Raw genomic sequence first — 22,653 nt, 5'->3', positions numbered from 1 at the left:
AGGTCAGAGGCTGGGTATTCCGCGGCGAGTGACTCACCTGCTGACCCCCCAAAGCCTTTCACCTATCTACAAGTCACAAGTCAGGAGTGTGATGAAATACTTTCCACTCGCCTGGATGAGTGCAGCTCCAACAACACTCAAGAAGCTCGACACCATCCAGGACAAAGCAGCCCGCTTGATTGGCACCCCATCCACCACCCGAAACATTCACTTCCTTCACCACCGGCGCACAGTGGCTGCAGTGTGTACCATCCACAGGATGCAGTACAGCAACTCGCCAAGTCATCTTCGACAGCACCTCCCAAACCCGCGACCTCTACAACCTAGAAGGACAAGAGCAGCAGGCACATGTGAACAACACCACCTACACGTTCCCCGCCAAGCCATACACCATCCCGTCTTGGAAATATATCATCATTCCTTCATCGTCGCTGGGTCAAAATCCTGGAACTCCCTTCCTCACAGCACTGTGGGAGAAGCTTCACCGCACGGACTGCAGCAGTTCTGGAAGGCGGCTCACCACCACCTTCTCAAGCGCAATTCGGGATGGGCAATAAATGCTGGCCTCGCCAGGGACGCCCACATCCCACGCACCAATAAAAAATAGCGATGTTTATATCTAAGCTGTGGGTGAGTATTAATGAATGCGATATTTATATATGAACTCTGGGTGCTTATATATGGGTGCGATGTTTATATATGAACTGTGGGTATGCATATATGAGTGCGATGTTTATATATGGACTATCGATTTGTATATGTGGGTGCGATGTTTATATATGAACTGTGGGTGAGTATCTCTGAGTGCGATGTTTATATATGAACTGTGGGTGTGTATTTATGAGTACGATGTTTATATATGAACTGTGGGTGAGTATCTCTGAGTGCGATGTTTATATATGAACTGTGGGTGTGTATTTATGAGTACGATGTTTATATATGAACTGTGGATGTGTATATATGAGTGAGATGTTTATGGACAGTCGATTTGTATATGTGGGTGCGATGTTTATATATCAACCGTGGGTGTGTATGTAGGAGTGCGATGTTTGTATATGAACTCTGGGTGTGTATATATGAGTGTGATGTTTATATATGAACTATGGATGTATATATATGAGTGCAGTATTGACATATGAACTGTGGGTGTGTATATATATGTTCGATGTTTATATATATGAATTGTGGGTGTGTGTATGTGAGTGCGTTGTTTATATCTTGAACTGTGGATGTGTATATATGAGTGCGGTGTTTATATCTTGAACAGTGGATGTGTATATATGAGTGTGGTGTTTATCTATGGACTGTGGTTGGTTATATATGAGTGTGATGTTTATATATGAAGTGCGGTAATGAACAGCAAGGCGTCTTTGGGGTTATATTTTGTTGCAAGACAATGGCGAAAAGTTGCATTTGCTTTGGTGTCCATATGGCTCAGTCGGGGTTGCATTAAACTGAAAATTTAAAGGTCTTTGGTTCAATCCAGTTTTTGGTTATTTAATTTCTTCTTCTTTGCGGCGATTCTCGCATTTATTTGCAGTGAAATTTTATCCCAGCCACTGAAGGATTGGGGATTGAGTTTATTTCTCAAACTGGGTGATAAAAGGTTCAAAATGCAACCTCTTATCTCTAGTTCATGATATCCAGTTATACAAACACACAACACTGAGCTGTGTGAACGGAAACCGTGAATGTTGCCAAATATCCACTCCCTCCCGAATCTACCTTCCCATTCCCTCCACATGGGGCACGGCAGATTATCGGTTCAATCGGCTTCATTTTTTGCTGTTATTAAATGCGTTGATGTTTAGAAAATGTAATATTTAGAAGATGACAACTCTGGATCAATTTGCCTCCCTGATACCGACTGAACACAACCCCCACCCCCTTGCCCTCTTCGATTCTCCCTGAGCTCCTTATCTTCTCCGATATCCTCAGAGAATCCATTATCCTCCTTGAACCTTTTCAGCACCCTTTAGGTTCTCTGATGCCCGCTAAATGCCCTTTATCCACCCATACACCCTGAGCCTTCTTATACTCGATGATACCCTCTGACACTCATTTGCCCACCCTGTGACCCACTTACACTCTCTAATATCCTCGCATAGTCCCTTCCCCTCTCTGGGTTCCCCTTGCCCCACCGGATCTCCACTAAGAAGCAATTAGACCCCCTTGTTCCTTCTAAGAAGCCATTACCCTCCCTCATACACAAGTGCGATGCAATTTCACAGGTGGATCTACCTGCCTGTGTTGACGATGGGATCCAGAGTTTGTTCGGCTCCTGGTGCTTCCGCCTCTGCCACTTCGAGAGCTCTAGCGGCGGTGGGAACCGATCTCCCTCCTATAAACTCAGTGTGTAAGTTTTAGTGCGCTGCTGTTTCATAAACTGTGGGAGTGTCTATATGAGTGCGATGTTTAAATATGAACTGTGGTTGTGTATATATATTTGTGATGTTTAAATATGCATTGTGGGTAAGTATATACGAGTGTGATGTTTAAATATGAACTGCTGGTGCGTATATATGAGTGCGATGTTTATATATGAACTGTGAGTGTGTATATATGAGTGCAATGTTTATATCTGAGCTGTGTGTATGTATATATGAATGTGCCTTTTAGATATGAACTGTGGGTGTGTATATATGACTGTGATGTTTACATATGAAATGTGGGTGCGTATTTCTTTGTCCGATGTTTATATATGAACTGTGGCTATTTATATATGAGTGCGATGTTTACTTATGAACTGTGGGTGTGTATATATGAGTGCGATGTTCACTTATGAACTGTGGGTGTGTATATATGAGTGTGATGCTTATATATGAACTGTGGGTGTGTATTTATAAGCGCGATGTTTATATATGAGCTGTGGGTATGTATATATGAGTGTGTTGTTTATATATGAACTGTGTGTGTGTATATTTGAATGTGATGCTTATATATGTACTGTGGGTGTGTATTTATAAGTGCGATATTTATATATGAACTGTGTGTGTGTATATATGAGTGCGATGTTTATATATGAACTGTGGGTGTATCTATATGAGTGCAATGTTTATGGATGATCTGATGGTGTGTACATCTGAGTGTGATGTTTATATATGAACTGTGGGTGTGCATATATGTGTTTTCTTTGTATATGATCTGTGGGTGTGTAGATATAAGTGTGATATTTATCCATGAACTCTCTGTGTGTATATATAAGTGCGATGTTTATATATGAACTGTGGGTGTGTATATATGCGTGTGATGTTTATACATGAACTGCTTGTGTGTATACATGAGAGCGATATTTATCTATGAAGTGCGGTAATGAACAGGAGGGGCATGGCCTCGCGGGTTTCTATTTTCTTGCAAGTCAATGAAGAAAAGTTGTATTTGCTTTGGTGTCCCAATAGCTCAGTCGGGATTGCATTGGACTGAAAATTTAAAGGTCTTTGGTTCAATCCCGTGTTTGGCAGTTTTTGGTTGTTTAGTTTCTTCATCTTTGGGTCGATTCTGACATTTATTTACAGTGAAATTTTATTCCCGCCACTGAAGGATTGGGGATTGAATAGAGAGACATGAAGGATGGGAAATATTTCTATCGTCTTTTTTTGTTTTTTATTTCTCTGTTACCTTCTGCCTTTTTCTCTTGGTTTTGTCTCTCTCGGCGCCGGGTGACTATTTGATTTGATGCATTTGTTCTGAACTGATCCGTTTTCCACATGTCGGGGCGGTCAGACCCGCTCTGTCTCTCTGTTGTTGCTGATGATCATTAACGGGAACAGACCGCGAGTTAAACGTTCATCTGCAAACCGGAGAAAGAAAAAGAAAAAAGAAAGACGTGTTTCTCCGGCCCAGGGGTAAAGTTACAATGGATGTTATTCAATAAAATTGTCCCGTGAATTTGTCTGTGGATCTGTTTGTAAAGCTTGGATTTTAAAATTACGAAAACCCAAAACAAAGCCCCTTATTAGCCCAGACAGGAATCAAACCCGCGATCACGAACTTATGGCATGTATTAATCTGGCAAGCTGACCAGCCGTTACTAACATCTCATTGAAAAATTCAAACCTTTTTTGTACCTTTTCTAGTTTGAAGTGATTTCTGTGGAAGGACCCCTACATTTCTCTGCTCCTCCACAGTTCCGAGCTTATCAGCATTTGGAAAATACTCTGATTCATATTTCTTAGATTTAAAGTGGATGACCTCGCTCTCACTCACATTGAACTCTGTTTGCCACAGTTTTGCCCACTCACTGAATCTATCATTTCCCACTTTTCAACTTCCACCTTCTATCCACATCACTCACTGCTCCACCAGAAGGCCGCGTGTTCAAATCCCGCCGGGGTAACCGTTACTTTTCGAGCTGATCGGATTCTGGATCGTTACCGGGATGAATATTGTATCTGCTTTTTCTCAATAAACAGAACCTTGCTCTAAAGTCTGCTTCCCTAGTTCCCAAATTTCAGGAAGGCGCCTCATTTTGCCCTCGACTTTTGATCTTGAACTGCGGATGGAACTTTTGCAAAGAGGGAGAAATCCCCAAATCACACCATGTGAATCACAAACGCTTTGGGAAGAAGTTCAGTGCAAACACTTAGCAATTTAAAGGCACCTCAATGACCTGCACTTTCTTTGAATGAGTTTTGTTCGCCTTTGCATTCGACGGTAAAATCGCTCCCGGTTTTCATCTGAATGAACCAGAGTGTGACCGCTTTGTATCTGTCAGTGCGTAATTGACGAGGTTGGGGTAAACACGGGTCGTTTTCAAGTTCTGAAATCTCACCAAGCACCAGAGAAAAGAAATATGGAATCAAATGTCCCTGCAAGTGATGAATTGAAGAGAATATCGCTCCAAGCAGATTTGGACAATGCGCAGCGCAGCCGCACAGGAGTTACAAATCCACCCTCTCGCCACTCGGCAATCACATTAACTGAACTTTACTCTGGCCCAGTGTCACCGCGCTGAAATCGAGTATTTTTCGGCCTTTTTCTTCTTAACACCATAGTTACTGGTTTAAGAGTGAAAACTGCCGCCCGCCTGAATGTAAGTGCAAGAGACAACTTTGTGTACACCGTGTAGTGTCAGAGACCTGCTCGTTGGACCTGCTCATTTCAACTCATCACAATTTCAGCAAACCTCTATATTATTGGGAGAGAATGAAGAATGGCGAATCACAGCTTGAAATATCAACCCTATCTGCCACGAGGGGACTGAGTCTTCCAACATACAGGTGTTTAATGGCAAGGTGAGTTTAATGTTCAGAAATAATACAGCACAGATTTTGACTCGTGCAAACTTCACACACTTTATTTTAGAAAAGTAAACTGATAGTAGAGAGATGTTATATTGATCGCTGCAACCTGAATTTTTAGCTCGTTGAATTAGTGGTCCAATAGCGAACGTATCGCTTCTCTGTCGCACAATCGGTTTGCGCGTTCGGCTATTAATAGAAAAGTTAGTAATTCGAGCCCACCAAGGGACGCAAGGGTAACTTTTACCTTAAGGTTCATGGTCTCGCATTTACTGGTTTCCAATGTGTGCTTTGGTTGCAAAATAAATGCTCGGTTTCGATGGCCAGCTGAGTACGGCCGATCTTCCGCCATTTAACCTGTGATTGGCTTCACGGAAATCAGAATTCTTCTTGACAGACAAGGTCCGAATGTTGCAGGAGAGCCGCTTCACTCTGACATGGATATTTCTGCAGTGAGTGACACCAGATTGTTTCCACAATGAATGTCAATACCTTTATTTTTGAACGCAAAATTGTCTTCACATTCCGAAAGGTTTCAGTTCATTTGTGAGAGATCATTAAAGGATCCTGCAGCGCTGCCTCGGACAATAACAACAGTTCTAAGCCGCATTTCAGTCGCGGCAACAAATCCTTACATCCGAAGATCTGCACCCTTAAATCCGAGTATCTGCACCCTTAAATCCGAGTATCTGCACCCTTACACCGGAGTATCTGCACGCTTACACCGGAGTATCTGCACGCTTACACCGGAGTATCTGCACGCTTACACCGGAGTATCGCAACCTTACACCCGTTAACTCATGAACCGTCCCCAGTCACCTAGAACAGCATCGGGAACCCGAAACAAAACCCAACATAGAAGAAATTAGCTTTATAACTTTTCACTCATGTACGGACATATTTTTATTTCGTGTACTTTAAAGGAGATTTGGGGAAAGTGGGCGCTGATACTCAGAAAGTCACCCTCGCATATCGCTACTTGGTGCTATTTTTTCAGCAGGCTCGTTGGTCCAGGCGAATGATTCTCGATTCGGGTTTACTGATTGAAATATGCGAGAGATCCCGGACGAGCCCTCATTTTCTCCACGCCTTTTGATGTTGACCTGCTGTTAAAACGAGCGACTTCGGCTCTGGAAAGTAAAATTTTGTAGCAAAATCGCAACAGGATCAATAACGTTCGTCAAGGAAGGGAAACAGCCCCCTACACTTCCTCTTACACAAGTGGCTCCAGTCCCACCCGAATTTATAATGCTTAATCCACTCTGAGCTGGATTGGCGAAACACTCTCAAGAAGGAGGCTCATCATCCAACTGGAGACATGCATCCTGCTGCGGTGTGAGCATTGGTGCTTGAGGGGTAGAATTCTTGCTTGTAGTAATTCTATTCCTGTAAAAGTAGCTCCTGAAGATCGCAAGATGGAAAGTATCGTGCCTGAGCGGTCTCACGCGCTGATTTAAAGCTCAAGCTAAATCCCATAATTTGTAAATGGACCGAAATCATAGTTTGTGGCTCCAATTCCGCAGCCTCCCTCTTGCAAACTCATAACAGTAAACATTTCATCCGTTATTGCAACAGCGTAGTCCGGAGGAACCACATGGCAATTAAAATAAGTAGATGCATTTTGGAGCACACCAATTATACCTTCAACTCCAGTCGAAATGTTCACAAGGAAAAGGATTGGTTGATCTCGGTGAGACTCGACGAACATTCCCGACCCTGTAATACCATATAAGGATCGCGCACTGACCGATTGCGCCGCTGGAGCCCGGTTACTTTGATCACCTGTCCCACTCTGCTGGAAAGAATCTTAAGGCGAGAGGCCCTTACCTGTGGAAACGTGTCCTGTCCCCGTGATGAAAATAATATCTGCACTTTGACTTTCAGCTTATCTCACAGCCTCTGCTCCATCGCACTACAGGTCAAAATAAACATTGGCAGAAATTCTAACAGCATTGGGATTGAAACCCACTCCTCCATAGAAAGTTGATTAAACACCCTGGACCGCGAGGTCGCGCTACCATAATGTCACAGGAACGTTTAAAGAGCTGCTTAATGCTCAAGTAAATGAATTGAAGCTAATTGATCCCATTTACCCCGTGCTGTGGTTCTTCTCCTCAGAGCAGAGAACGTTAAAAGGAGATTTGATAGAAGTGTTCAAAACCATGAAGGGTTTCGATAAAGTCAATAAATAGAAACTGTTCCCATTGGCGGAAGAGTCGAGAACCAGAGGACACAGATTTAAGGTGATTGGCAAAAGAACCAAAGGCGACATGAGGAAACACTTTTTTTACCCATCGAGTAGTGATAATCTGGAATGTGCTGCCTGAAAGGGCGGTGGAAGTAGATTCAATCGTGGCTTTCAAAAAGAAATTTGATAATAGTTGAAGGGAAAAAAATGCAGGTCTAACGGGAAGAGGCGGGGGAGTGGGACGATTTGGATCGCTCTTACAATGAACCGGCACGGGCTCGATGGACCGAATAGCCTCCTTCTGTGCTGTAACCATTTTATGATTGTATGATTCTATTTATTCTCTTTATTTTCTTTGCATGCATTTCTCTACCTCTCCCTGTCTCGGTCTTTTGTGTTGTCCCCTGATGGACTTCTCAGGCTTCCTTGAACGGCGACGGCTGGTCGAACCTGCAACACCAGCAGAGAAAGTGAAAGAAAGACTGAGACGGTAGAAAAAGTAAAGGGGCAATCCAGCTGCTGCAGCCAATGTCTACACATTAATGTCTCTTCGCTCTCAAGTAAGTCACTCTCTTTTCATTCCTCTTAATTCGTTCTTTTTCTTTCTGCCTCCAGCACCTTTGTCTGTATCCTGTTTTTGTTCTTTCATGTCTCTCTGCTGGATGATCCAAAATTCAGACCCGCCGCTTCTTCCAGCTTTGTCTTCCTTCCACAATCATGGTCCATTTCATTGAGACTTCACTGCGGCCTTGCTACTCTAACATTCACTTTCACTTTCTTATGCCTTTAAGTTTGCTCTACATCGACCGCTGTTGCTCGTGGACACATATCCCGTTCGCATCAATGTTCATTTGTGCCTTGAAACCAGTCGATACATTTCCATCTGCGTGTCTGCTCCAGGGACAAGCACTTAGAAATCAGGACTGGCATTCGTGAAATTTCCATGGGGTATCTTGTGACACGGGGGATGTTAACTGAAGAACTGGGTTTTGTTTTCATGGTCGTTGGCGCTTTTCCCCGAGCAGTTGATGTGCGGGGGAGACGGGCGGCGCTACATAGCTGCGAATGACGACTGAAAGGTGCATTTTTGGCAATCTGGGCGGTGCAGGAAAGTTGGAAATGTTCCGCTTGATCTTGAAAGGTCTGTGGAAATGTCCGATTGAAAAGGAATGAGGAGAAATGAGAAGAGCGGCAATGGTGAAAAGGTGTCGACTACAGGAGATTGGCCGTGAGCGAAAGGTCCTTTGAAAGTTCGGCGCGGAGGGGATTTTGTTCGGAAACGACAGACTTTAAGCGCTTGGGGAAAGTGAAGTGCGAGCTGCGTCCTTGGGTCAAATTGGGTGTTTTCAGGAAAACAGTCATTGTGAAATCACAAAAATGAAAACAGAAAATGCTGAAAACGCTGAGCAAGTCAGGCAGCACCTGTGGAGAAAGAACCAGAGGAGACGTTTCAGCTCTATGACCTGAATCATCAGAACTGAAGGATTTGCCATGTGCGTGAGTAACTTCGCTGTCTAAGATACTGGCTTCCATCTCTGAATTATGTGGGCTTGAATCTTACTGCTGCCAGAATTTGTAGAGTTTTTCATTTTGGCCGCCTCACCAAAAACCCTTCTTTGATAAGAAGTGCTTTTCCGCATTGCTGGTTTACACCTGTTTGCACAATTCAGCAAAGTCTGGATTGCCACCCAACTGTTTCTTAGACGGAGGTGTTGGGACGGTAAGGTGTGATCTCGGTGAAGTATCAATCAATGTGCACAATGGCGCCCTGGTGAACCCAGTACCTCTTATAGTCAGTATAATATAAAAGATATGGACCATAATTATGAATTTCTTCTTTGCATCACACTAGGATTTATTATCAGGGAATGTACATGAGCAGGTCGATTTACGTCAGGCTCCGGTCGCTTTGCATCGCCTCCGACAAATAGAATAGAATCATAGAAAGGTCACAGCACGAAAAGTGGCCATTCGGCACATCGAGTCCGTGCCGGCTCTCTGCAAGTTCAACCCAGATAGACCAACTCCCCCACCCTATCCCTGTCGCCCTGTATTTTCTTTCGTTTCAAATACTTATCCAGTTCCTTATTGAAGACAATGATTGAATCTGCCGCCACCACCCCCTCGGGCGGTGTATTCCAGATCCTAAACACTCGCTGTGTAGAAAAGTTTTTCCTCATGTCACCTTTGGTTCTTTTGCCAAACACCTTAAATCTATGTTCTCTGGTCCTTGAACCTTCCGCCAATAGGAACAGTTTCTCTCTATCCACTCTGTCCAGATCCTTCATGATTTTGAATACCTCTATCAAATCTCCTCGGAACCGTCTCTGTTCCAAGCAGAACAGCCCCAGCTTCTCCAATCTATCCATGAAACATATACCCCTCATCCCTGGAATCTTTACATTAAATCTCTTCTGTTGGGATTTGGTATTAACGTCGCCGAACCCCCACCATCAACATACTAGTGGTTATCATTAACCAGAAACATAACTGGACCAGCCATATACATACTGTGGTTACAAGAGCAGGTCAGACGCTGGATATTCTGAGCCAAGTCACTCACCTTCTAATTCCCCAAAGCCGTTCAACCATCGACAAGGCGCAAGTTGAGTGAGTTGGAATACTCATGTGATGGTCATCGACCTGAAACGTTAACTCTGTTTCTATGTCTAAAGATTCTGCCTGACCTGCTGAGGATAAACACATTTACAGTTTTTATTTCAGATTGGCAACATAGCCAGTATTTTCATTTTGAATAAAGGAGCTTTCGCTTATTTCCGCATGCGACGAGGTGACCGAGAGGTTAAGGCGATGGACTGCTAATCCATTGTGCTATGCACGCGTGGGTTCGAATCCCATCCTCGTCGTTATTTTGTTCAAGTTTTGTTTCTCTCATTCAGTCCACCCAGAAGATCTGGTCAAAGTCCCATCCTTCTCGAAACGGCAGACAGAGGGTATTGCATTGTTTGCTGAAATCAGCGACAGTTCCTTCCAGGTAGGTGTTGAGATTGTATGGTCGCGAAGTATCAGATTGTACATTGGTGTCATTGTAAAAAGAGTAAATCTTATGGTCAACGTAAGAGAAACTTATGGACCATAATGAAGATTTATGACCGGATCATTCCGTGTCTGTTTCCGTTAAAAAGGGACGTACTGTTAGTCCCGGATTATTCCGTATCTGTGTCTGTTTAAAAGGGGTGTGGTGTAAGTCCCGGATCATTCTGTGTGCGTTTTACCCTATTTTCTTGATACCTTTTTCCTTCTGAACTGAAATGACGATCTTCTCTCGAGAAGAAGGTTCACCGCCTGCTTCGGGCAACTGGTAGGAAAAATAGCAAAAACTGATGAGACCAAGTTCATTCTGCTGGGCTTCCATTCCAATCTCCGCACTCTATCCCCCATTCAGTCCCACCCCCGCCTGGACATTATAATCTGCGGTATTCATAAGGGAATGGAGAAGCCGAATATCACGGTTATAATTTCCTTGGTTGCTCAACACTGAATAGCATCAACTGCAATGATTCAGAAGGTAATCATAGAATCATAGAATATTACAGCACAGAAGGAGCCCATTCGGCCGTCATGCCAGTGTCGGCTTTTTCGAAGATCTGTCCAAATTCGACCAACACCCCAGATTTTTCCCCATAACACTGCAAATTAGTCCTCTTCAATGATGTCCAATTGCCTTTTAAATGATCGTATGGAATCTGCTTCCACCATCCTTTCAGGAAGTGCGTTCCTGATCTTAACAACCCTCTGTGTGAAAAAAATTCTTCTCAATTCCCCTCTAGTTCTTTTGCCAATTATTTTAAATCTGTGATCACTGGTTACCGACCCACTTACCAGAGGAAACAGTTTCTCCCTACTTGCTCTTTCAAAACCCCTCATTATTTTGAATATCTCTATTAGGTCTCCCGTTAACCATCTCTGTTGGAAGGAGAACAATCCCAGCTTCTCCAATCTCTCCGCAAAACTGAAGTCCCTCATCACTGGTGTCATCTCGGTCAACCTGCTCTGAATCCTCTTCAATGCCTTTTCATCCTAAAGTGTGGTGCCCAGATCTGTTCAATGTACTTCAGCTGAGGCCGAACCACTGATTTGTAAGGATTAGTATGATTTCCTTTTTTTTTGTATTCAATGCCCCTGTTTACAAAGCCATGTATCCCATACGCTTTCTTAACCACCTTATCAGCTTGACTTGTTTTATGAATATGAACCCCCAAATCCCTCTGCTCTTGGAACCCCCCATAAATTGTTCCATTTAGATTATACCACCTCTCCATGTTCTTCTTCCAAAAGTGCATCACTTCACACTGATCGGCGTTAAATCTGTCACGTGACCGCCCATTTCACCAGTCGATCCATCTCATCCTGAATTCTGCTATTATCTTGCTCACGATTTACTACGTTGCCAAGTTTTGTATCATCCGGAAACTTCGAAATTGTACTCCCCTTTCTCACATCCAAGTCATTTATATGTAACAAGAAAAGCAATAATCCTAATACCGACCCCTGGGGGATTCCACTGCATATTTCTCACCAGTCAGAAAAAACATCTGTTCACCACTAATCTCTGCCTCCTATCCCTTAGCCAATTCCTTGCCCACGTTAACACCGGCCCTTTAATCCCACGTGCTTCTAGTTTTCGAATAAGTCTGTTATGTGTTAATTTCTAAAATGTGTCCTGAAAATAACTGTAACCCCGTAATTTTATTGTTAAACAATGAGAATACAGATATTAAGACCGAACGATAGATCGGGTTCATTCACATTACCCGAAGGTGTCGGGACCCGAGGAGGTGAAAACCCATCTGAGTTTATATTTCCCGAAAACGGAGACTGAAAATAGCAAAACTCATCCCATCGAAATCCAACAATTGGACGAAGAACCGACAGCCTTTTCCCATCCCTGGTTTCCAGACCTGGCCGTTGAAGGAAGCCTGATAAGTCCATTAGGGAGCAACACCGAAAGTGAAGAAACGCAGACAGAGATAGAGAGATACATGCAAAGAAAAATAGTCTAAATTTCCAATTCTGTGATTGAGCAGAATTTAAGCTGCAGCTTAAAGGAAATTCGTCTCATGTCGTGAGATGCACATAGGGCTGGATTATAACTTTATTTCTGAGAGAAGTAAACACTGCTTGATAACTACAGCTGTTATTTTTTTAACCATTTTACAGTGGCGGTGTGAAGTGATTTCGAATCTCAGTCAATTTCAAGACCATGCTTGATCCACTCGTTTGGTCACCCACAGGTAGCACGCGGCTGTAGAGCAGACTGCGCAGGCTTATCACAGGAACTCTGCCAGACTGCATGTTCCAGACTTTTATCCAACGCTGCACGTGCAAACTGCAGCCATGCGTGCATTGGTGGTTCAGTGTAGAACCCTCGCCTGCCGGTGGGAAACCAGGGGTTTGGTTGCAGTCCAATGCAGCATCCTTTACCTTTTTTATCTGTACCCATGAGATCGCCTGAATTGGGATAAATTCATGTGCCGGCTTCAATCTGTACAACTTCTTGAAAGATTATCTTCATTTCATCCACGTGTCTTTCGTGAACAAACTCTCTGCATTCTGTCCTCTGGTGCTCAAACATGCTCTGCTGGAGATAAGTCAAATCTGCCTTCTGCACCGCTGAAAGGAAATGAGAAGCCAATTGGTGATCTTTGACTAAAAATGGGGACACAACGGGGCTCATCCGGGAATTGAACCAGTGAAACTCCTTGAGCGAGAATCAGACCCAAAGACCAACTCGCAACAGAGCCGTGCAGCCACTGTAAAATTTCGCTGCGACGCAGCCGATCCGCCATCCTTTCAGAACGCTCTGTCCATACAATCCCGCTTTCTTGTACGATATACGATATAGAACAATGTCAGGTTCTGCACTAATTATATCATTTCAACAATATCAAATTTGTTTTGAATGTACGACTTGTATTATCAAGTAACACTTTACAGAATGAATTACTCTGAAACGACATTGTCGTCTGTCTCGGCATCGTCATAGTTTACACTCCACCATAAGTACACTTTACTCAAATTGCTGCTTTCATTCACTATGAGAGCGAAGATCCATGAATGTGGAGACATTAGCTACGAATTTATCAGCTGGATTGCACCTTTCCTTTTCCTACTGTCTCCGTCTTTTTTTTCTTTCACATTCTCTGATATTATTGCCGGTGAGATCAGCTCTCGCCGTTCAACGAAGCCTGAGAAGTCCATCGGGGACAACACAGAGAGACAAAAGACAGAGACAGGGAGAGATAGAGAGATGCAGGCAAAGAAAATGAAGAGTAGAAATGTCAGGTTTTGCAAACTAGCAGAATTTAAGTTCCTGATTGGGAGAGATTCCTTCTCGGGTCTTGAAATCTTGCAAGAGAAGATCTGACACTAATTAAAAGCACCGGCCACGCTGTCGAATCTCTCATTCTGGGAGAGAGATAAATGCGGTCAATTAACTCCAATTAATCTATTTCAGCACTGAAGTGATCTTGAAACAGTTGCTCTGCGAGCAGAATTCAAACCTGGGCAGGAAAACCTCAATTGAATTTTGAGTCCAACGCTTTAAACACTCGGCCACCGCAGCTGCAAACGGCATGTTCGTTCAGATAGGATTCCAAATGGACACATGCCGCTATTAAGAACGCGCGCATTGGTTGTGCAGGGGTCGAATTCTCACCTCTTCTGCGGGAGACTTTGGTTCGATTTCCGGCCAATGCAGAATCATTCTCACCAATGAGGAGCTGAGGAATATAAGTATGCCATTTCGCCCCTCGAGCCTGTTCCGCAATTCAAACAGATCATGGCTGATATGTGACCGAACTCCAGATAATCGCTTTAGCCCCGTATCGCTTAATAACTTCAGTTAACAAAAATCGATCAATCTCAGGTATAAAATTAACAATTCAGTTCGCATCAACTGCCGTTTGCGGAAGAGAGTTCCAAACTTCGACCTCCCTTTGCTTGCAGAGGTGTTTCCCAACTTCACTCCTGAAAGTCCTGACCCTAATGTTAAGGCGATGTCCCCTAGTCCCAGACACCCCAACCGGCGGAAGTAGTTTTTCTCTATCTACTCCATCAGTTCCCCTTAATATTTCGAAAAGTTCGATCAAATCAGCTCTTAATCTACTAAATTCGAGGTAAACCCGAGTTTATGAAATCTCTCCGCGTAATTTAACCCTTGGGGTCCAGGTAACATTCCAGTCAACCGAAGCTGCACTCGCTCCACAGCCAATATATCCTTCCTTAAGTGCGTTGCCCAGAACTGAATACAGTACTTCAGGTGTGGTACAAGCAGGGCTTTGTATAGCTGTATCATAATCCCTATCCCCTTGTATTCTCGTCCTCTAGATATAAAGACCAACATTCCATTAACATTTTTGATTATTTTTTGTACCTGTCAATGACATTTTAATGATGTATGTAGATGGACACATCAGTCTTTTTGGACCTCCACTGTTTCGAGCTTTTCACCATTTACAAAGTATTCTGATCGATCCGTTTTGGTCCAAAGTGGATGACCTCACACTTGACTAAATTGATATCGATTTGCCACAATTTTACCCATTCATTTATTATATTAATACCTCTCTGTAATTTTATGCTTTCATCTGCACTGCTAAAAATGCTGCCCATCTTGGTGTCATCGGCAAACTTGGATATGTGACTTTCTATCCCGTCATCTAATATCCGCCTGAATTGGAAAAAAATCCAAATTTAGCTTCAAACTCCTCATCATTTTGAGACATTTTATTTCCTTCACGTGTGTTGCGCCGACGATAATCCGGCATTGAGTCCACTGGAGCTCAAACATCCTCTGGATAGAATTCAGTTCCACCAACAGCAACACTGAAAACATGTCAGAAGCTAATTGGTGACTTTTCACTAAAAGGAGGGCTCGTCCGGGATTTGAACCCGGGACCTCTCGCATATCACTCAATGAAATGCCCTAAGCGAGAATCATACCCATAGACCAACGAGCCGCTGTTACTTCAGCTTTGCAGCCAGTGTAAAAGTTCGTTGCCTCCCACAGCCGATCGGCCATCCTTTCAGACCAGGTCTGTGCATCCAATCTCGTTTTCTGCTCCGGTGTCCAGCAATATCAAGTTGCACACCAAATATTTCCAATCACCAATATTAGTCTCCCTTTATCAAATTGGTTTCGAGTGTACGACTTGAGTTATCAAGGAAGACGTTTCAGAATTATTTGCTGTTAAACTACATTGCTTGGGAGGATACTGAGAGGTGTGTCGATTTGCGGCACGCTCTGTTCCCTTTGCATCGCCTCATGCACATTGAGTTGAATCATAGAAAGGTTGCAGCACGGAAAGAGGACATTCGGCCCATCGAGTCCGTGCTAGCGCTCTGCAAGAGCAATCCAGCTAGAAACATTCCCCCGCCTTTCCCCGAAGCCCTGCATTTTTTTTCCTTTCAAGTACTTATCCAGTTCCCCTTTGATGGCCATGATTGAATCTGCCTCCATTACAACCTCGGGCAGCGCATTCCAGATCCGAGCCTCTCCCTGTGTGAAGACATTTTTCCTCATGTCACCTTTGGTTATTTTGCCAATCACCTGAAACCGATGTCCTCTGGTTCTTGACCCTTCCGCCAATGGGAACAGTTTCTCTCCATCTTCCATGCCTGGATCCTTCATGATTTTGAATACCTCTATGAAATCTCAACAAAACCGTCTCTGTTCCAATGAGAACAACCCCAGATTCTCCAGTCTATCCACGGATCCCTGCAATTATGCTGGTAATTTTTTTCTGCACCCCCTCCAAGGCCTTCACATCTTTCCTGAAGTGCGGTGTCCCGAACCGGACACAATACTTCAGTTGTGTTCGAACCAGTGTGTTATAATGTTTCATCCTGACTTCTATACTTTTGCACTCTATGCATCTATTTATAAAGCCCAGGACCCCGAATGCTTTTTAACCGCTTTCTCAACCTGCCCTGCCACATTCAACTATTTGTACACATGAACCTCTCTTTGTTCCTGGATCGCTTTCACATTTGTGCCCTGGGGTTTATATTGCCTCTCCTCGTTCTTCCAACCGAAATGTATCACTTCGCATTTTTCTGCGTTAAATTTCATCTGCCACGTCTCCGCCCATGCCATCAGCCTGTCTATGTCCTTTGAAGTCTATCACTGTCCTTAACACTGTTTACTACCCTTCCAAGGTTTGTTTCATCTGCACATTTTGAAATTGTGCCCTGTGCACTCTGGTCCAACTCATTAATACATATCAAGAAACAGTGGTCCGAGCACTGATCCCTGGGGAACACCACTGTACAACTCTCTCCAGTTCGAAAAACAACTGTTCACCAGTAATCTCTGTTTCCTGCTCTTCGTCAATTCTGCATTCATGTTGTTACTGCCCCCTTTATTCCATGTGCCGCAATTTTGATGATAAGCCTACCATGCGGCACTTTATCAAACACCTTTTGAAAGTCCATATACACCACATCAACTGAATTGCCCTCATCTATCCGCTCTGTTACCTCATCAAAAAACTCTTACAGGTTAGTGAACCACGATTTGCCTTTAACAAATCCGTGCTGGCTTTCCTTATCAGTCCACCCTCGTCCAAGTGACTGTTAATTCTGTCCCGGATTATCGTTTCTAAAAGTTTCCCCACCACTGAGGTGAAACTGTCTGGCCTATAATTGCTGGGTTTATCCGTACACAGTTTTTTGAACAAGTGTGTAACCTCTGCAATTCTCCAGTCCTCTGGCACCACCCACATATCTAAGTATGTTGGTAGATTATGGCCAGTACCTCCGCAATTTCCACCCTTACATCCCTCAGCAAACCAGCATGCCTCCCATCCGGATCTGATGGTTTATCTACTTTAAGTCCAGCCAGCCGTTCAAGTGCCTCTTCTTTATCAATTTTCGACCATCCAGTATCTTAACTACACCTTCCTTTGCTGAGACTCTGGCAGCATCTTCTTCCTTGGTAAAGATAGATGCAAAGTACTCATTTGGTACCTTGGCCATCCCCTCTGCCTCCATGAGTAGATCTCCTTTATCGTGCCTAATCGGCCTCACCCCTCCCCTTACCACCCGTTGACTGTTTACATGCCTGTAGAAGACTTTTGGATTCCCTTTAATGTTGGCCGTCAGTCTATAGTCATATTTCTCTTTGACCCCCCTTTTCATTTTTGACTTCACCTCTGAATTCCCGAAATTCGGCCTGGTGAATGAGCGCATAAAAAAGTTAGCATTTCTTTCAGCCGGAAACAGAATGTTACCTGTTGATCAATGGCGATTTGAACAAGTATTCGTCTTTTTTACAGAGTTTAATGAGTCTTGTGAAATTAATACAGTGAACTAATACAGTAAAGTTGAATTCCTGATCGGGAACCGCCTCAGACAGCGCATTACAGCCCATCCGTGGGAAACAAGATACGATCGAAACGTTGACAACACATCGCAGGTCCCGCTACAAAGACACAGCTTGCCAGCTGTTCCGAAATTTGGAGCGTGGACAGGGAGTTAAACGCTGGACCTTCAGCTCACTACTCACTTTAAAAGTATGATACTCTACCGACTGAGCTACCCAGGCTCGATACTAGTTAAGCTCCCATCGGACATATTCATGGGAGGTCTCTGAATTATCCCTGCAGCCGTCGAGCAAGGGTGAGGTCCGTTTGATAAAATTCTCAGTGACGTGTTGAGGAGAATCCTTGTTTCTGTTGAACATGATGTAAGAAACATGGACAGTGAACTCGTGAGTTTACAATTCTTCTTGTTTGTGCCAAATGTCTTGTCATTCGTTAGCACCAATTAAAATAACACTTTGCCCAGCGGCTCAAAAGCTGAACTTGTCCCCCACGGGAGTTGGAAAAGGCCTCACGACTTTTCAACGTATTAACATCTGTGAGCTGAATAATTTCTCCCGTTGCACAGTGACACCAGGCAGAATATTTCCCTTCCAAATTTACCCCACACGAAACTTCCAACCGATGAATATCGGCTTAACGAAAAGAAGAATTGTTTGTTTGGTTCTTTAGATTTAATGATCTCGTACCGGCCCCTTTGACATATGAGCTGCCGCGAAAAGCCCCCTCTCTCCCTTTGAACAAGTAAACTGGCACCTCCTATTGCAAGACGGTAGGCCAGAGGAACTCAAGAGCCCACATGGGGACACGAAGAAGTAGATGCGTTATGGAACATACCAGTTGTACCTTGAACTCCAGTCAAAATGTTCGGAGTAAAAGTTTTGATTGTTTTAGAAGACGCTCGAACTCACAACCTGGTCATTTCAGGAGCCCATACTGCTATAAATAAGTAACGCATGGTTAACAATTGTACAATACGAGAGCAGCGAACAACCGACAGCATCAGCGCTCCTGCCAAACAGCTTCATTTTCCATCTCTCAGTTATCACTTGGAGATGTTTCTCAAACAGAAGCTTCCAATCAAGATGCACTTCGTTAAATAACAATTCCTAAATCAAGAGAGTTTTGGTCGATCATGACTACATTTCCTTACCTGTTCCTTTTAATCACATGGGATGGTGACCATCAGGTCCTTGAGATTTGTGTATCTTTAGCCTAATTATTTTCTCCATCGCCATCATTTTACTTATACTGAATCCCCTTGATTTATTAACAGTTTTCCTCGTGTCTCTGGTATGTTAGCCTCATCCATTTCTGTGACGACCGATGCAAATTCAAAATTTAGCAACTCTGCAATTTCCTGATTTTCAATTACAATATCACCTCCATCTGTCTTCAAGCGGCCCACATTACACTAAACCTCCCTTCTTTCTCTTAATATACTTGTAAAAACCTTGAGAGTTGTCCTCATTTTCCCGCACAAGTTTTTCTCCTTTTCCCTTTTTGCTCCTCTTACGATTTTTTAGTTTCAACACCACAATAAACAACACTTCGCTGTAAAGTTCGGCTCAATAGTTCTCCAATGTCAGAGCGAGAATTGTCTGAAGCCCTAATTTGTTTAATGTAACAAATACAATCACACATAATCATCCGTGTATCAACGCACTGATGGATACACAAAGATAAACACAGCGAGAAATCCAGTCAGTGTCGGAATGCACAGGGAAACGGACAAGCGAAATGGACAGAGATAAAACGGCCTGAACCCCCAACAGTGAAGTGTCGCTGATAGATATTAATGAGAGGAGGTGGAGACAAAGTGGCATCAATTGGCGCTGTAGCTTAGTTGGTTAAAGCGTCTGTTCAGTAAACAGAAGATCCTGGGTTCAACTCCCAGCAGTGCCTTGTGTAGCTTGTTATTTTACCTAATTTGTGGAATTGAGCGACAAAATAACACTGTGGTATTTGTTCAGGAGGAAACGGATACCAGAATGACTGTTCAAAAACGCCCTTTCGTTGCACAGACAGACCTCTCATGGAATGTGTCTGTAACATGTTAATTTAAAGGCACGTTCTTGGGGTCGTGGTATCATTCACGATTTGAGGTTCAAACCCGGAAGTAGTCCTAATTTGGACCTGGACTTGTGATCTTGACCTGCGTTGGAAACTTTTGCAAAGAGGGAAAGGAAGTCCCCAAATCACTCCACCTGAATCGCCAGGCCCGGATGAAATATATCACAGGCTGTTAACAGAAGCAAGGAAGGAAATAGTGCAGGCTCTGACCATCATTTTCCAATCCTCCCTGGCTGCAGGTGTGATGCCGGAGGATTGGAGGACTGCTGAAGTTGTACCGTTGTTTAAAAAGGGAGAAAGGGATCGATCGAATTATTGCAGGCCAGTCAGCCTAACCTCGATATTGAGCACAATTCTGGGGGAAAGTATTAATCAACTTATAGAAAGGCACGGATTAATGAAGGACAGTCAGCATGGATTTGTTCAGGGATGGTCGTTTGAATTGAATTTTTTGAGGAGGTATCAAGGAAGGTCGATGAGGGTAGTGCGTTTTTTGTTGTCGACACAGATTTTCGCGAGGCTTTTGACAAAGTCCTATATGGCAGATTGGTCAAAAATATAAAAGCCCATTGGACCCAAGGGAAATTGGCAAGTTGATCCAAAATTGACTGAGTGGCAGGAAGCAATGGGTAATGGTCGTCGGGTGTTTTTGTGACTGCAAGGCTGTCTCGAGTGGGGTTCCGCAGGGCTCCATACTAGGTCGCTGCTTTTCGTAGTACAGTTCATTGATTTGGATATAAATATACGGGGTATTATTAACAAATTTGCAGAAGATACAAAAATTGGTCGTGTGGTTGATGGTGAGGAGGGAAGCTGTAGACTGCAGTAAGAGATCAGTGGAATGGACAGGTGGATAGAATAGTGGCAAATGTAATTCAATCTGGAGAATGAGGTAATGCATTTAGGGAGGGCAAACAAGGCAAGGGAATACACAATAAATATTGAAACTAATTTGCATTTACACGCCCATTTTGCGTGATGTCTTCCTGTATTTTTCGCATTTTTCCTTTGTGTTAACTACAGCTCCCAATTATATGCTGTCTGTCAATTTTGAAATTGCATTTCCGATTCCTGTGACCAAATCATTAATGTAAATTGTGAACAACAGTGGTCCCATCACCGATAAATTGTGAACAACAGTTGTCCCAACACAGATAAATTGTCAACAACAATCGTCCCGGCACAGATAAATTAGAGTCATAGAGTCATAGAAGTTTACAACATGGAAAAAGGCCCTTCGGCCCAACATGTCCATGTCGCCCAGTTTATACCACTAAGCTAGTCCCAGTTGCCTGCATTTGGCCCATATCCCTCTATCCCCATCTTACCCATGTAACTGTCCAAATGCTTTTTAAAAGACAAAATTGTACCCGCCTCTAGCAGCTCGTTCCAGACACTCACCACCCTTTGATTGAAAAAATTGCCCCTCTGGACACTTTTGTATCTCTCCCCTCTCACCTTCAATCAATGCCCCATCGTTTGGGACTCCCCTACCTTTGGGAAATAATAGATGACATAAGGCACTGCGGGGAGTTGAATCGAGGACCTCTTATTTACGAGACAGATGATTTAACCAACTTAGCCACAGCACCCATTGCTCAATTGTCAACAACAATCGTCCCAGCACCGATAAATTGTGAACAACAGTGGTACCAGCACCGATAAATTGTGAACAACAATGGTCCCAGCACCGACAAATTGTGAACAACAGTGGTGCCAGCACAGATAAATTGTGAACAACAGTGGTCCCAGCACCGATAAATTGTTAACAACAGTGGCCCCAGCACCGATAAATTGTGAACAACAGTGGTCCCAGCACCGATAAATTGTGATCAACACTGGTCCCAGCACCGATAAATTGCGAACAACAGTGGTCCCAGGACTTCAGACCTTGAACTTCATTTGAAACTTTTGCATAAAAGGAAATGAATTCCCCAAATCGCCCCACGTGGCTCTCAAACGCATTGGGAAGAAGTTCAATGCAAACAATCAGGACTTTAAAAGCAACTCAACGACCTGCACTTTCTTTGAATAAGTTTTGTTAGCGATTATATTTGACCGTGAAATCGCTCTCGACTTTCATCTGGCTGAAGCAGAGTGTGGCCGCTTTGTATCTGCGAGCATGTCGGTGACGTGTTTAGCTTTGACACTGATCGCTTCCAATTTGTAAAATTTCACCAAGCGTCAGCGAAATGAAACCGAGAATCGAATTGTCCCTGTAAGTGATGAATTGAAGGGATTGGTGCTCCAAGCAGATCTGGAAAATGAACAGTGCGGTCGCTCAGGCGTTCTAAATCCACCCTCCAGCCACTCACCAATCATATTAACTGAGCTTTACTCTGGTCCATTGTCACAGCGCTGAAATCCAGTATTTCTCCGGCATCTTTTTCTTCATAGTTGCTACTTTAAGAGTGAAGACCGGCTTGTTGGATTTTCACTCCTACAAGCTTCAACCATTCATTTTGGACTGACTGTAGACAGTTGTTATATTGGTCGCTGCAAACTCAAAGTTTAGCCCAATTAATTATTGGTTTATCAGGTGACCTCTTCGCCTGTCTCGTAGGTGCTATCGGTTACCACGAAAGTTTGATGTTTAGGTTCGAGCTCTTATTTGATTTTTCCTCAGGATTCTTCGCCTCAAAGTTCCAGGGTTTCAATGTATGTTTTGGAAGCAAGAACATCACAATTCTCCTTGGCAGACAAGCCCCGGAAAGGCCAGAAGGGAGGCCGCACCAGCTGCAGGAGAGCTGGTTCGCTGTGACATGGAGATTTCTGTAGTGAGCAAGACCAGACTGTTTCTATGTTCAGA

At 43.6% G+C, this 22,653-nt stretch overlaps 2 non-coding genes across 2 annotated transcripts; both read left to right on the top strand.

The window, feature by feature from the left end:
* The first annotated feature begins 10,213 nt into the window (after positions 1 to 10,213).
* Positions 10,214 to 10,295, top strand: trnas-gcu (transfer RNA serine (anticodon GCU)). The gene has a single exon. It is a non-coding gene; the product is annotated as a tRNA-Ser (tRNA).
* A 9,307-nt stretch (positions 10,296 to 19,602) lies between these two features.
* trnat-agu (transfer RNA threonine (anticodon AGU)) lies at positions 19,603 to 19,676 on the top strand. Its single transcript has one exon. It is a non-coding gene; the product is annotated as a tRNA-Thr (tRNA).
* Positions 19,677 to 22,653: the final 2,977 nt, after the last annotated feature.

The sequence above is a fragment of the Heptranchias perlo genome, chromosome 20 (assembly GCF_035084215.1).
Source record: "Heptranchias perlo isolate sHepPer1 chromosome 20, sHepPer1.hap1, whole genome shotgun sequence".
Classification (NCBI taxonomy): Eukaryota; Metazoa; Chordata; class Chondrichthyes; order Hexanchiformes; family Hexanchidae; genus Heptranchias; species Heptranchias perlo.
Note: the sequence above shows the minus strand (reverse complement) of the source record. Positions and strands in the feature narration are given on the sequence as shown.